Genomic DNA, 15000 nt, shown 5'->3' on the forward strand with positions numbered 1-15000 from the left:
AAACTTGCAGTAGGAGGCATAACAGAGCAATATAGTTGACCTGTTGCTGGTAAAAAAAAAAAATATACTTTGTACAAAGCATCATCTAAAATAAAAAGAAATATATTAACCTGACAAGAAATTAATTCTTTCAGACAGTATACATATTACACTATTATCGAAACAAGCGCCCAGTCTTTTATCAGGAGAAATAGATTATGTATGAGACGTTCAACCTGTCTGTCTTACGTTATTTAATCCCATTAGCTCGAGCACTGCCGGTCTTCAATGATGACATATTACACGATAAATTCAGCAAATGCTTCCGCTTTCATTTCATAAATAGGGAATTATTAATGGTTTCCAGAGCTTCCAATGATTTCATATTATGCAACATTATAATCAGTCAGTGAGAGAGAGAGAGAGAGAGAGAGGAGAGAGAGAGAGAGAGAGAGAGAGAGATAAAATGCATGCGGCTTGTTAAAAAATCAGCCTGGTAGAATTTCATAGGCAAAAAAAAAAAAAAATCACTTCCCGCTCACACATTAGAATGATGATGGCCACAATGAGGATATATTGTTGTTGCGGTTTCTTATGAAGTGACTTTTCAATTGTCTCACATATAATTTAATGGGTTTTCCTGTTTATAAAGTTGTCTAAATCTTTGAAATAAAACATTAGAAGTGAGGAAATCTTGTCAGCTTCGAAAGGAAAACTTTCTTACATGATTTATCATTAACCAACACCTAGACACTAAAATAGTAGTGAACACTTACTGTGCACAATATCATAATGCCTATTCTATAATAATGTGCTCTTTCTTACTCAACTAAGTATCAAAGTCCATCATTAAAACATCAGAAACATTCCATCATTTTATCTCAAATGGATGGAAAAGTTATAAGTCAACATAAAAATAGTTTGTCACATAAATACATTAAGGATATGTTTTTAGTTTTGTTAATGGCTATAATTTCTGCGTAAATATATGCCACGATTACTATATTGCGCAAGACAAAAACTAAATCAATAGAAAACTGAAATTCGACAAGCCTTCTCAATGGCTGTAGATACAATCTCCATTATAAAGAAACATACCCTATCTATACTTATCTATACAACAGCATCAAGTCAAATAAAACCTAAACAATTAATTGAAACCCCCCCCCCCTCTCTCTCTCTCTCTCTCTCTCTCTCTCTCTCTCTCTCTCTCCATGGTTATTACCATAAACTCCCATGTAGGATGCGTGCTAACAAGAGCAACCAGTTCCTGGTTTCTTGTTTGAGCAACACATCTATTTCATCAAGATTAGTTACGCGAAAAAGAAAAAAAAAACACTGAATGAGCAGAAACATGACTATGTTGTTTCGCTACAGTATATCGTTGCTAAGAGATGATGTTGGCGTAAGTTGCGTCGCCTATAGCATTAAAGGATAATTCTCTCTCTCTCTCTCTCTCTCTCTCTCTCTCTCTCTCTCTCTCTCTCTCTTTCCTCTTTCTCTTTCTCTCTCTCTCTCTCTCTCTCTCTCTCTCTCTCTCTCTCCAAAACCCCTGTACCTTAAGTCTTGCTACACCGTGCAAGGGGTATAGCGATCACCAGACAACCTGAACGGACATCGTTCGAGCTCGGAGGGGATAATATGAGTGTTCCCAAAAAGCCAGTATGATTTTGTTAACCTGAACAGTAAACAAGTATATGGATGTTAGGCAACTACTGTTGGTGGCAGTGATAGAGCTGACGACAGCCTCCAGTGATCAATAGTCGAAATGTGTATCTTCATAGTTTTTAAACAAGAAAACTTCGATGAGGCATTCGTCACTCCACCAGGGCATACCCATCCGTAAAATAATCTCTCTCTCTCTCTCTCGTCTCTCTCTCTCTCTCTCTCTCTCTCTCTCTCTCACACCTAAATTCAATGTCCACTTACAATTCCAAGCTGAATCACTACCTTCAGTTTCGCTAATATTGTATTAGAAAACCTCATTTTTATCAATAATTTCATAGCCTCCTTTCTGCACTTTTAGGTTCATCAACTCATAAATTTTCCTTCGTTTTCCTTATTCAGTTCTTCCTAAAGAGCTATTTCCATTACCCATTTTCAGATAATGAAAATAAAATATCTCATTTACATATCATACATCCTGAAGCATAATCCTGGTTGAGTTTGATTTATCTAGATAAGCTACAAAAAAAAAAAAAATCAATTAACACGGCTTCACTGAAAATTGCATCTGAATACGATATCACCGGACCCTTGCCAATATGGGTTGCATCTTACCAAGGCGATATTAAAATTTTCCCGGTAATGGATTTTAAATGACCAGACTACTGTCTCGGGTGTCTCTCACCATGAAAATATCAGAGAGAGAGAGAGAGAGAGAGAGAGAGAGAGAGAGAGAGAGAGAGAGAGAGAGAGAATTGTATAGCTATAATATAAATATAGCGTCTTATTTACTTATTACCGAGAAAAGTGCAAGACAGACCGTGCCTGGTAACGAGAAACCAATCATTTACTTTCTGATACGACAATGAAACCTGATCTCTCTCTCTCTCTCTCTCTCTCTCTCTCTCTCTCTCTCTCTCTCTCTCTCTCATCTGAACCATCGAATAAATGAACATAAAACTTATATTAAGTAAAAAAAAAAAAAAATTACTACTGATGAAACTTGCACTGCACAGTAATTCCAATCGTGTGTGATAAGGGATAAGGCTAGTTATGACATATACAGTACACCACATGAAGCGCCGTCAAGATTTAATAGAATAAGGGAAAATGGAATCTGGAAGTCTATCCTTTTTCTTAAACTTTCGAGCACCAATTCAACAAAAAGTTTGAAAGATTCACAAAAATAAACGACGTAGTTATTCGGACAAATATCTACACCAACTGAAGGATGAATACCAAAGCAATATCTCCAACATAAAACAAAAGTTTGTAGGTTGCTATGGGCTGGGTTTCATGTATTTCTTAGACCAATAGACACATTTTGTAACATTATTTGTTATCTCTTTACGGTAGTTGCACAGACAGTAATTCAATAAAAGGTGGAGAAATGGTCTTTCGTGGCAACTCTTCTGTGGCGGAAAAAACAGATTTCTGATGAAAGACATTCGTTTCGACATTTAGCAAAATAGAAAATATAAATGGAGGAGACAAGAAAAGTGAAATGTAGAATAAAGAAGGAAATAAAATATGATGGAAAAATAACACAGAGACCAACACATATATTCTTTAGATATAAAAGATGGGAAATAATGAGGCACAGATGCTCCGCTCTTCAAGGATGGGTCATACGATCAGGATGAAAAAGAATGAGTTAATACGAAAAAAGACCAAGGGAGTTTTATAGCAGGTCCAAAAGCATAATGATGAACATATAGCCTAACACCGGGATGTTAGCATATGTCACCCCTTCGTCGAAAGGTAAGATTTAGAAATAGTCAATAGTAGGCGTATATTATCACTCGCTTTTCATTCCGGCTATTCTTTTATGCATGGACAGTTACCTCCAGCAGAGAGCTTTTGTTTTCGGATTGATGGGTGTATGGAATTTGGGTTATAAGGCCCAGCGCTAAGTTGCAATTGGGAGAAACCGAGCAGTTTAACTATGAAGCTGAAAGTTAACAAGATGGATGGAAGGGAGCGGGGAAAGAGATAAATTGTAAGGTTAAAACGTCAGAGCAGCTAAGGGCCGAAGGGGAACAGAAACCCCTTTATTAAGCTAAAAGGTAAAGGTGTCTAGTTTCAATTCCAGTTTCATCAGAATAGATTCTCACCAGCATGTCAGCCGGGAAATCCCAACTCCCAAACTGTAGTGCCCAACTACAGCAGTGGCCTCCCAAGTAAACAGCTTAAACTCACGGTCCCGGCTGGGATCGATCTGCTGTCATGCGAATGCTAGGCGAACACGTTATCACTGTACTAGCCAGGAGGCTAGCAATATCTACTATTATCCGTATGAGGCGCAATGACACTGACTCCCAATGGGAATTCTCTGTTTGATTTGGAATATTTGTTTGTTTTTTCGTTTTATATTTGTATGTTTGCAAGATCGTGCAAAAGTTACGTCTGAGACTTATCAAATATTTACCAAAGGCAAAACTCGTGGGTGGCAGCAAGCGATTATATATAGAAAAGAGAAGAATGAAACGTTTACAAAGAAGGCTCCTTCGTTGGAAGGATTGCTCAGCTTTATTTCAAATATTCAAGGCTGAAGAAACAGAAACCATCACCCACAAATAGAATCTGGTTAACAAACTTCTTAATTACTTTTGCAAAGATTGTTTGGCTGCATGACAGGTAACTTTTACCATGTAACTTTTCGTTTGGATCTTGACACCTGACGATTTCTGGTTCACATGATAGCGTGCACCTAAAGGTTTGTTTCACTCTGATAGATGTATACTTCTTTTTTTTCTTATGTAGGATATAATCTCTTTAATATGCCCATTAAGGTATGCACTGTTGAATAATTGCGAAAAAAAAATGTTTTATCACTTATTAGTCTCGTTACCATACATTCATAGCTATTCATAAAAAAAATACATTTAGGAATACTGCACATACAATTATAATGACAAATGAGCATTCAAACTCATAGTGGCCCCATAAATGCGAAAAACTCTCAAAACATGTCATTTCAATTGTAATTTTTGCGACTGTCCGGGATAATTTGATGTTGCTAATCGCTGGCCGGTTATGCATAAGCAAATTACATTTGCCCAAATCTCATAACGGAAATGAATGCAAAATCTATAAACACGGGAGCTCCGATTCAATCCTCCGCTGCCAGCTAGTTTCATTAGGTTGCTGCATCACAGCAGCAGCAACATTACCAACAACGATATCAAGAACATTTATGGAAAAAAAAAAAAAAAAAAAAAAAAACTCATCGATGCCAAACAGCCGCCATGCCAGTAGGGCAAATAACACTAAATAACGACATGAATTGCAGTGGCTACAGTAATGAGATGTGGTGCAATAGCAACACTAGTTCCTCACTCCACTTCTAATCATGTATGCAAATGTCGTTGCCATCGTCCTAGTACAGTAGTAGTAGTAGTAGTAGTAGTAGTAGTAGTAGTAGTAGTACCTCCCATAACCGAAGAAGAGGCACGATAATTTGGACTTTGCCAGTAGAGCAATACAAACATATTCTCTCAACCATAATAAATCTACAAAAGGATATTTATTTTGAGAAGAATAAAACTGCAAAGTAATGAACGTTACGATAACTTAATAGAAGCCATCAATAAATATTTGATGAAAAAAAAGATTACTGAAATAACTATCTGGTATTTATTATATGCAAAGCGATCCAGATAAAATAAAACAACCCAAAATGTAAACAATCTAATGGTGAACGTAAATACTAAAATATTAAAAAATATTAATACAAGGAGGGTTTAGCTCTGATATTTATTTTGATGATAAACATTAAATAATTCTACTACATTTCTAATCAAATCAAATATGGACATTTGCTGCCAACAGCCAAAAAAATTCATTGATTACGGAAAAGTCTTCGGTAAAATTATTTTCATCAGATTAGTCGTCAGTAACAGATAATTGGACTGAAAAGTTTAACTAGTTGACTTTATTAGTATGAATTCGAATCTGTTGGGAAAAAAATAATTAAAAACAGTTCTAATTATGAAAATCAAGAGATTCTGAATTAGCAATTTTCGAATGACGTTGGCAGTTCTTGGAAATAATAATAATAATAATAATAATAATAATAATAATAATAATAATAATAATAATAATAATAATAATAATAATAATAACTATTATTATTATCATTATTATCATTATCATTATTATTATTATCATCCAGTACTAGTAGTGGTAGTTGGTAGTGAAGTTTTGGGACACGCAGTTACATGGAGAAAGCCATGGATATCAAATGATCCTTGAGATACAATATAACGGAGACAGAGACAGAAATTTATTGTTAAAAGTTTTCGAGGAAAGAATGAAAATTACAAGGTAGAGTATGCTAAGTTTTCCAGTATAGATAGTGAAGTCAAAAGAAAAGTCAGGAATGACTGGAGAGAGTATTTAGACAGGAGTGGCTATGGTGTATGAATTGATCACAGAATTATTAATGAAATCTTTACTGGGGAAAAAAGAACAAGCATATACCCATTAAAGAAGAGACATTGGCCTGTTATAACAACATAAGATGAAGGAAGGCAACGTTGGATGGAACACTTTAGCGAGGTCATGAATAGGAGATATGAAGGGAATAATTTGATTGATATACCTGAAGCTGAGGAAGACCTTGCTGTGCCCACGAATGAATTCAGTGTGTTTGAAGTCGAAGCTATCATTAAAAAACTAGAGATGGAAATAACCTGGATACGATGGAATAACTGTCAAGATGATACTGGCCGAACATGAAGTGACTCCCGGAACACTTACAAGTTTATTTTGTATAATGTGGCATGAAGAAGCAAAACCTGATGAATGGGAGCTAGGCATGTTGGTGGGAAAAAAAAAGAAAAAAAAAAAGAGGGAAGCCTAACCGATTGCACTAATTACAGAGGCAGCACACTTACGTCAGTTGTCATGAAAATATATAGTATGTTCATTCTAAGGAGACTGGAGAGAAAGATGATGAAAAGCTGAGAGATGTACATGCAGGATTTAGAAAGGTAGAAGCTTTATACTGACCAAATTTTCCTTTTAAGACATGTGGTACACCAATATGTAGAATATAGGTGTCCATTTTTATGGCATTTGTGGGCTATGAAAAAGCCTTTGACAATGTGCAACGGCCAATTTTGTGGAGAGTCCTGCGTTATTGGGGAGTTCCTCTTAAATATGCAAATTTAATTGAATCTGTTCATGAGCATAGCAAGTGCAAACTTAATGTTAATGGAATCCTTTCAGATGAATTACCTGTGAACAGTGGAGTACTCCAAGGGAATGTGTTGTCACCTATGTTGTTTATCCTCCTCATTCAGTTGGGGATGGTGAAGAAGGATTGGACTGGACTGGTAACAGGAAATTAGCTGACCTAGAGTATGCTGATGACACTGTCATCAGCAGAACACCACAGGACTTGCAAAGCTTGCTTACCAGAATGCAAGAAATACCATATGAGGTTGGGCTCAAAATAAATAGAAGAAAGACAGAGATGATGAGAACAGAATATGCAATAGAAGATGAAATATCATTTGAAGGAACAAAGGATTAATGAGGTGGAATCATTTAAATACTTAGGAACTATGATCTCTAATACAGGTTCTTTAGAATTGGAGTTTAATGAAAGATTGAAAAAGCAAATCAGACAATGCCTAGGTTAGGTAAAATTTGGAAATCAAACCGCCTGACATTACGTATAAAAAATTAGGTTATATATCAGTTTAGTGAGATCGGTGTTACTGTATGGACATGCTTCGTGGTATGACAATGAACCAATATCCAACATAGTTTGTAGATTTAAGAACAAAGCCCTCAAAAGAATATTGGGAGCTAAATAGCAGGACTGGATTAGAAACGAAACTATTTAAAAGTTCAAGATAGAGACGACTGGTGAAATCCAACCGAGGCCCTTGGCGTCATTAGGCGTAAGTAGTAGTAGTAGTAGTAGTAGTAGTAGTAGTAGTAGTAGTAGTAGTAGTAGTAGTAATGTGTAACATCATTTCACATGCAAGATCCTCATGAAGATCTTACTTTTCAAGGTAAAATTAAATCACTATGATAAGACCGTATCATATTCGGATGAAAAATAAGTATTTTTTTTTAAACTACCTAATTATATTCTCCTAATGATTATGACGTATCATATTCGGATGAAAAATAAGTATTTTTTTTTTAAAACTACATAATTATATTCTCCTAATGATTATGATATTCCTTATGAGTAATTTCTGTGTATATAATTAACTCATTTACGTCTTTTATAACCACTTCCGTTGCTTCTCAGTAATTGCAACGGAATGTCTTTTTCAAACTCATCACAGAGAGAGAGAGAGAGAGAGAGAGAGAGAGAGAGAGAGAGAGAGAGAGAGAGAGAGAGAGATCGTTAATTGTATGACATTTTACCGAAAACCAAATTCCAGTTTCATTCACCTCCTTAATTAAACAATTTTAGCCAAGTGACGGTTTCCATAAAAGTTGCTTTGAAATTGACATTTTTATCGAGGTTTATATTGTTTTACCGCGGAGGCTTTTGAGATTGGCTCTCCTAACCGAGAATAAAACTGTCGCCTGGAGAGCGTTAATGGTCAGTTGGATAGTTCTCATGTGCGGCAAATGTCATACGTGAAAACAAAGAAGTGGTTATGATGTAAAAAACATTTCCATGTACATGAATTCATGCACATATTTACATTTATTTGTCCATATCAAAATACACCCACGCCCATTTGATAGAATAATTACACGGTTGCATGATAGGTCTATTACAGAATGCAATAAAAATTGTTTTTATCAAGCAATGTTTTTAGACTAGAGATGCAGAAATTATTGCAACAACTGTGATATAAATAACTATAAATACTTTTAAACCAATACACTGTTTCTTCTAATTTCTGCCATGAAAGCGAATGTTACTGCAACGATACTTCTGTACATCATAAAACATGAACAAACTCCGTGTGCAAAGAACATCCATCCATACCTTTAAATATTTACTCTTGATGCTCAGGAGTTACATATCAACACCTGGCACCCACCAGTATATCAATTAACACTTCCGGGATATACGGACTCTTCCATAAAAACAATTTCTCTGCTGCATATGGGAGGCCTTTATTTCTCCCTATTCCTTCCTTCCGAAACTTTAATATTGTACATTCATGAAAAAGTTATCGTCCTTCAACTACTGCGAAAGCCGTTACACCTCAAGACACTGATCAATCTTTTCGATTGTATCACAAGATAAATACTGAAATGCAGTATGCACTTAGGTTCTGACTTCTTTAAGGGACCCCTGGTGCCTCGGATGGTACCTACCTTGTCTTATTTGAAAAACCTAAGACTCTATCCTGATATGAGATAGAATTCTATTTCCCTTGAAGTCAACATTGTGTTCATTTTCATCATATACTGACTACTTTTGGGGTATTCGAATTTGATTATATGAACTGCGGGGAGCGATCCAAAAGAGCTAGGTCCAAAAGAGCTAGGCCCAAAAGAGCTAGTACAATTGAGCTAGTGCGACAAAATAGCTAGTTCCATAATAGCTAGTACCAAAATCGCTATTGTGACAAAATAGCTAGTAGTACATTTGAGCTGGTTCAAAAAGAGCTGTTAACCGAAATAGCTTGTTTCGAGAAAATGCAGTTTTGCTAAAACAGTGTGTGTGTGTATGTATGTGTGTGTGTTTACGTTGATTACTGAGGTAGAAAGTTAAAAAAATATATTTTTTTCTGTCTCATCATATTTATTTACAGCAGAAGATTTTAATCAATATTTATATAAAACTTTATTACATATAACTATCACATATCAATAATTGTTTCAATTAACACACTTCATTATAGAAATAAATAAAACTTTAACCTTTAATATGTTATGTCATAGCTTATTCCTCGTAAAAAATCTTTAGTAGATATAACATTATTTGTGTGCTTGCTAATCAAGTTTTTCAGTCTATCGTTATTTTTTTTAGTCTTTCTTTTGACAGGTAACTGCTTCCTACTGATATACGCAATTAGATTGCTTCTCTGAAGTGCTGCTTCTTTTTTAATTCCTTGAAAAAAGCGCCATACGGTAGCACGATGCCATCCCTCTAACTTGTTATTTGTCCTTGTTCTGTCGTTTTGTGTCCTTTCCCGGACGTTCCACAATTCGATGGGAAATAAGGCTATTCTTCTCCCTCTTTTCTGTCGTCTACCAGTGTATGTGTCTTCGAAATAGTCATATAATATTTGCATTTCTTCATCCAATTGTAGATGTTCGAGATCTTCATTTAGCTCTTCGAAAGCATCTGTCACTTCATCTGGATTTAGAAACGCCAAAGCAGCCAGCATCTTGCAATACAGACGGCAGTTGGCATCAGATATATAGCTATTTGATAATCCCGTAATTTGTATCTTTCTCCATATTGACTGTGATAGATGAAAGAAACATCCATTTATGTTTGCATCAGGATACACTGTCATGAAAGCATTGATAGCAGAATTTTCAAAATATAAGGTTACGTTTTCAGGAAAATCTGAAATACTCGTTCATACGTTGACTGAGCATTATCAGGCATCATAACATAAACACAGAGAAAAAGAAAGTTTTCTCTAACAACATGGATCGTATATAATTGATAAAATATTCTAGGAACGACTTTGAAAGTGCCATCACACTTCCATATTTTTTAATTAGCAAGTTGATCGAGCATATGCTGGCTTGCAAATATGATTATTCGTTTTGAATCGCTTGTTACATCACTCAGTAAGAAGGGTTCTGTATTCCCGTTTATAGTAAAAGTCTTAAATTCTTCTGGAATTATCAATTCGTTAATTGATAAAGGTTCAGGAAAATGGCCTTCACGTGATCCCTGAAAAAATTTTTCCATGATGAACGGTGGAATACTACTAACTTTTCTCTCCATAGATAAAAAAAAAAGATTAAAAGAAAAAATGGAGTAGAAATAACACTCCACTTTCTTGAAACTAGTTATTTTGGTTAACAGCTCTTTTTGTATCAGCTCAAATGTATAACTAGCTATTTTGTCACATTAGCGATTTTGGTACTAGCTATTATGGAACTAGCCATTTTGTCGTACTAGCTCAATTGTACTAGCTCTTTTGGGCCTAGCTCTTTTGGACCTAGCTATAATGTCGCATACTCGAATTGCGTCACCTGGGGGGTTTGGGAAACTGGTTAAAACTCTCTTGTATATATGACAGTTGTATCACCAGGTAAATCCTGAAATGCAGCCAGCACTTAGATTCTGACTTCTTTTAGGGCTTCTGGTGATTTTTGTTAGCTACCTTGCCTTACATTTGAAGAGACAAGAGTTTAATCCAAATGTTAGATAAAATTTATTTCTACGGAACAGGATATTGTGTTGACTTTCGTCATACACTGACTCATTATGGGTAATTTGAATTAAATGCAATCCACTGGGTCACCTGCTTGGTAGGTTAGACTAAACACACTGGTATGTGAGGAAATTGCCTCACATGCTAAATTCTGAGATGTGGTTAGCAACTAGGTTCCAAGATCTTTTAGGACCTATCGTGAGAGGGAGGGTACTTAACTTGGCTTACATATGAGACTAGTATTGTTCGATCCTGATGTGAGGTAAAAATTTAATCGTATTGAAAACAATATTGCGTCGATTTTCCTTACATATTGAATCAGTAGGGATAAATCAAATTAAATGTTATTAACTGTTACCTGGTGTGCAACGAAATTAGATAAACGTCACTGGTATATAAGTCAGTCGTCTCATGAGATAAATAATAGAATGCAGTTAGTACTTAATTGTAGATTTCTTTTAGGGCTTCTGTAGACATTAGTAGTTATCTTGCCTTTTGTTGAAAGGTAAAATTGTTCGATCCCAATGTTAGAATTTTAATTCTATCTAACACGGTATTGTGTTCATTTTACTCATATACAGACTCATTGGGGCTAATTTGAACTGAATGCTATGAATTGCTGGTATGTATGAGAGTTGTCTCACTAGATAGATCCCGAAATCCCGTTAGCAATCAAGTTCCGACTTCTTTTAAGGCCTCTGCTGCTACGATTAATAACTACATGAACTTTCACTCAAAGAAAATATGGTTCGACCCCAACGGGATGCAGAAATCTATTCTTACTGAATACAATATTGAATGGATTTCCATTATGTGTTTATTCTTTATGGGTAATTCAAATTAAATACTATCAGTTGATGGGTCGGGAAGTGGGTAAACTACTCGATATGTAAGACATTTCACCAAGTAACTTATGCAATTCAGTTTAAATGTTTAAAGGCCACTCATGAATGGCAGAGACAATGGACAATCACAGTGCCCTATCAAGCAGGAAAACACCCAAGAGACTAACCATACATACATATGATAAGCACACAATGGCTGTTGATGAGACAACAGATAGGCCTATAGGTTCCCCTAAACTCCCCATCCTTATCTCACACGGATGGTGAGGTAGCAGCGACCAAATGAACTAAAGAGTTTAAGCGGGACTCGAACCCTAGTCTGGCGAAAACCAGGGAAGGACGTTACCAACAGGAGACCAGCACTTATATCCCGACGTACTTTACTTTTTATTTGTAAATAATAGGGTTCAAATACCAATGTGAGGTATATACTGTGTGTGTGTATATATATATATATATATATATATATATATATATATATATATATATATATATATATATATGTGTGTGTATGTATATATATATGTGTGTGTGTGTGTGTGTGTGTGTAGAATATACATAAACACACACAAGCATGCGCCCACACACACATACACAATTGCCTGTACAATATGTGTGTGGAAGTAATTTACCAATGAACCGGTTACCAAAGTATCAGTAGCTTCCAACGGAAACAAAACGATCACAGCTATACCACATCAATCCTTCTTCTGCTGAATTTCGGTGTTTGTAGGTTTTTGATACATATCTTATCTGTTTGGAACAATGACAGTATGTCAAAAGGTTTTGTTTATCTATCTATCTGAAAGTTCATAAAATACATGGCCAAACACCCATTAAAGCTGAGATATGAGAAGTGGAACCGGAAAGGGGGAGAATCGTATTCGGGTAGCCCCTCTCTATTGCAACAGCTAAATTAACACGTATCAGCTCGAATCAGCTATATTTATGGATTCCTCTATTATCCGTGATAGATGATTGAAAATGGAAGGCTCAAAATGTGAATATTTTCACTATTTCGATTGTCGCTGTTAACCTCGTCATCGATTCTGCTCGAAAAATACTTCTCTGGTATTATTCTAAATTTTTGGCGGAGTCTTTCGCTTTCATTTTACGATTTCATCCCCAATATCCGTAAAATTAATGGGTGATGGGACTTATCAAACCCACAATTATTCCTGAGACTCAAATATGCTGACAGTCAGCAAGTATGAAAACTTGGAATCAAGCCAACGAATAGGAGAAAATATAACATGCCACCAGTGGTCTGATAGATGAGGAACAATTCATTTCTGCCCAAGCCAATTTTTCCTGAAATTGATTAAGTTTTGAATCTATAGTTCACATGACATAGATGGATTGACTCTCACACTGACTTGGCAGGCTTACAAACATCAGATTTGGGTGATTTGTTGAGAGAGAGAGAGAGAGAGAGAGAGAGAGAGAGAGAGAGAGATAAGGGTAATAATTCAAGTCAATTTTAATAAAAGAACAATGTTTTCTTTTTATAACGGTCAAAATTTAATAGTTTAATAAAAGCTCGGAAATATAATATTCAAATTCATTTTCATACAGTGGTTACTGTAAAAATAAATTCAGAGAACTTTCATCATCATCACCTAAAACAAGAAGATACCAGAGGAAGATAATCCCAAAATTGCAGAAACGAAATCGAGGATATACAGCATAGAAGCAAGAATATTTTGAAAATACAGAGAATATTGATCCAGCGATGAAAACCAAATATTTTACCAAAGACAATAATGGCTCACAATTTATAGTATTTTTTAAGAATTGTGTGGACTACGGTACATTTGCAAGTCAAAAAAAATTAAACAGTTCTATGGGCCTATTATATCCAAAATCAGAACAATTGTAAGTTAGAAATTGATTAAAGAAACAGAAGTACAAATAAGCCAATCCTTAGAAAATGTGCATTAACATTTAAACTACTCCGTTATGCCGAAAAGTCTATTCTTGACCTCGTTCAATTATACTTCGAAATTAAGAAAGGGGACTGTCTGATGAACAAAATGAAAACAGTAGGGCCTCCAACGTGGAACATATTTAATGTGATCAGCAAATTCAAAGGCCCTTTGTTTTTCGTAAAATCCTGCTCATTAAAATACACAGCCTTCTAAAAAATACATTTCTTCCTTAATATACTTATTAGGAAAATGCAAAAAGGCTCAAAATGCCTTCAAAAAGTATAAAACAATAATTGGATTGGCCATTTAATTCTTGGTAACCAGTTTAATTCATAAGAATATAGCAATTTAGATGACAAATCAACTGAAACTGCTACTAGCACAACTACCACCACCACCACCACCACCGATAACAAATCATATCCATACATCCTTACTGTCACATAAATCTCTTGAGCAGAATCTTTTCTATACATTTAGGAAGAAGAAAAAAAGTCTCCAGCATCTGAAAGAACTTTGAGAAGAAGGAACGTGATATAATCCGTCTCAGGAGCCCGAGTAAGCGAAGTGCACCGGCGAGGCGGAACGCCTGAAGGGATAAACGTACTGGCGATGGATACAGAGAAATGCGTCGGGAAATGGAAGGTAAAATATAGCACACAGAAGGGGCACAGTCCTGCCAAGAGATGGGATTGGAGGTCGTTGGGAAATGGGCGAGTGCCAAATACCTTCTGTGCGTGAGTGGCATCCCAAGTCCTCATTTTGGACGAGTTGTGGCCTCGGGGGGAATGCACAGAGGCAGCATACTCTGTGTTAGGGAATGGCCGGGTGATAGCACCTTCCCACTGACAAGAATGGATAATGACGTTGCTCCAATAGAACATTGAGGTAACGGATATGAAACCACGTAATCACATCGTTACTTGCACAAAATGGTTGGATACGAATACTTGAATGGAACTGCTGGTGCAGGTGATAATTTTTAATACTCTTTAATTGACTCTTTAACTAATTTTTGAAACCTCATTCATTCATTCATTTTCACTGTTTATGCTCTTCTCAGTTACTTCTATTCATTTGTCTTAATTGTAATTTCAATATCTTCAAACTTTCCTCCACAGCTTGCCTCTACCTTTACTTTTGCTTCAACCCAATAATAACCTAAAATAAACCAAACACTCCTCTTTTCACCATTACCTCCAGCATCGTACTCTTCCATCTACTCTGTACTAATGATTGAATATACCACAGACA

The sequence above is a fragment of the Palaemon carinicauda genome, chromosome 22 (assembly GCF_036898095.1).
Source record: "Palaemon carinicauda isolate YSFRI2023 chromosome 22, ASM3689809v2, whole genome shotgun sequence".
NCBI lineage: Eukaryota > Metazoa > Arthropoda > Malacostraca > Decapoda > Palaemonidae > Palaemon > Palaemon carinicauda.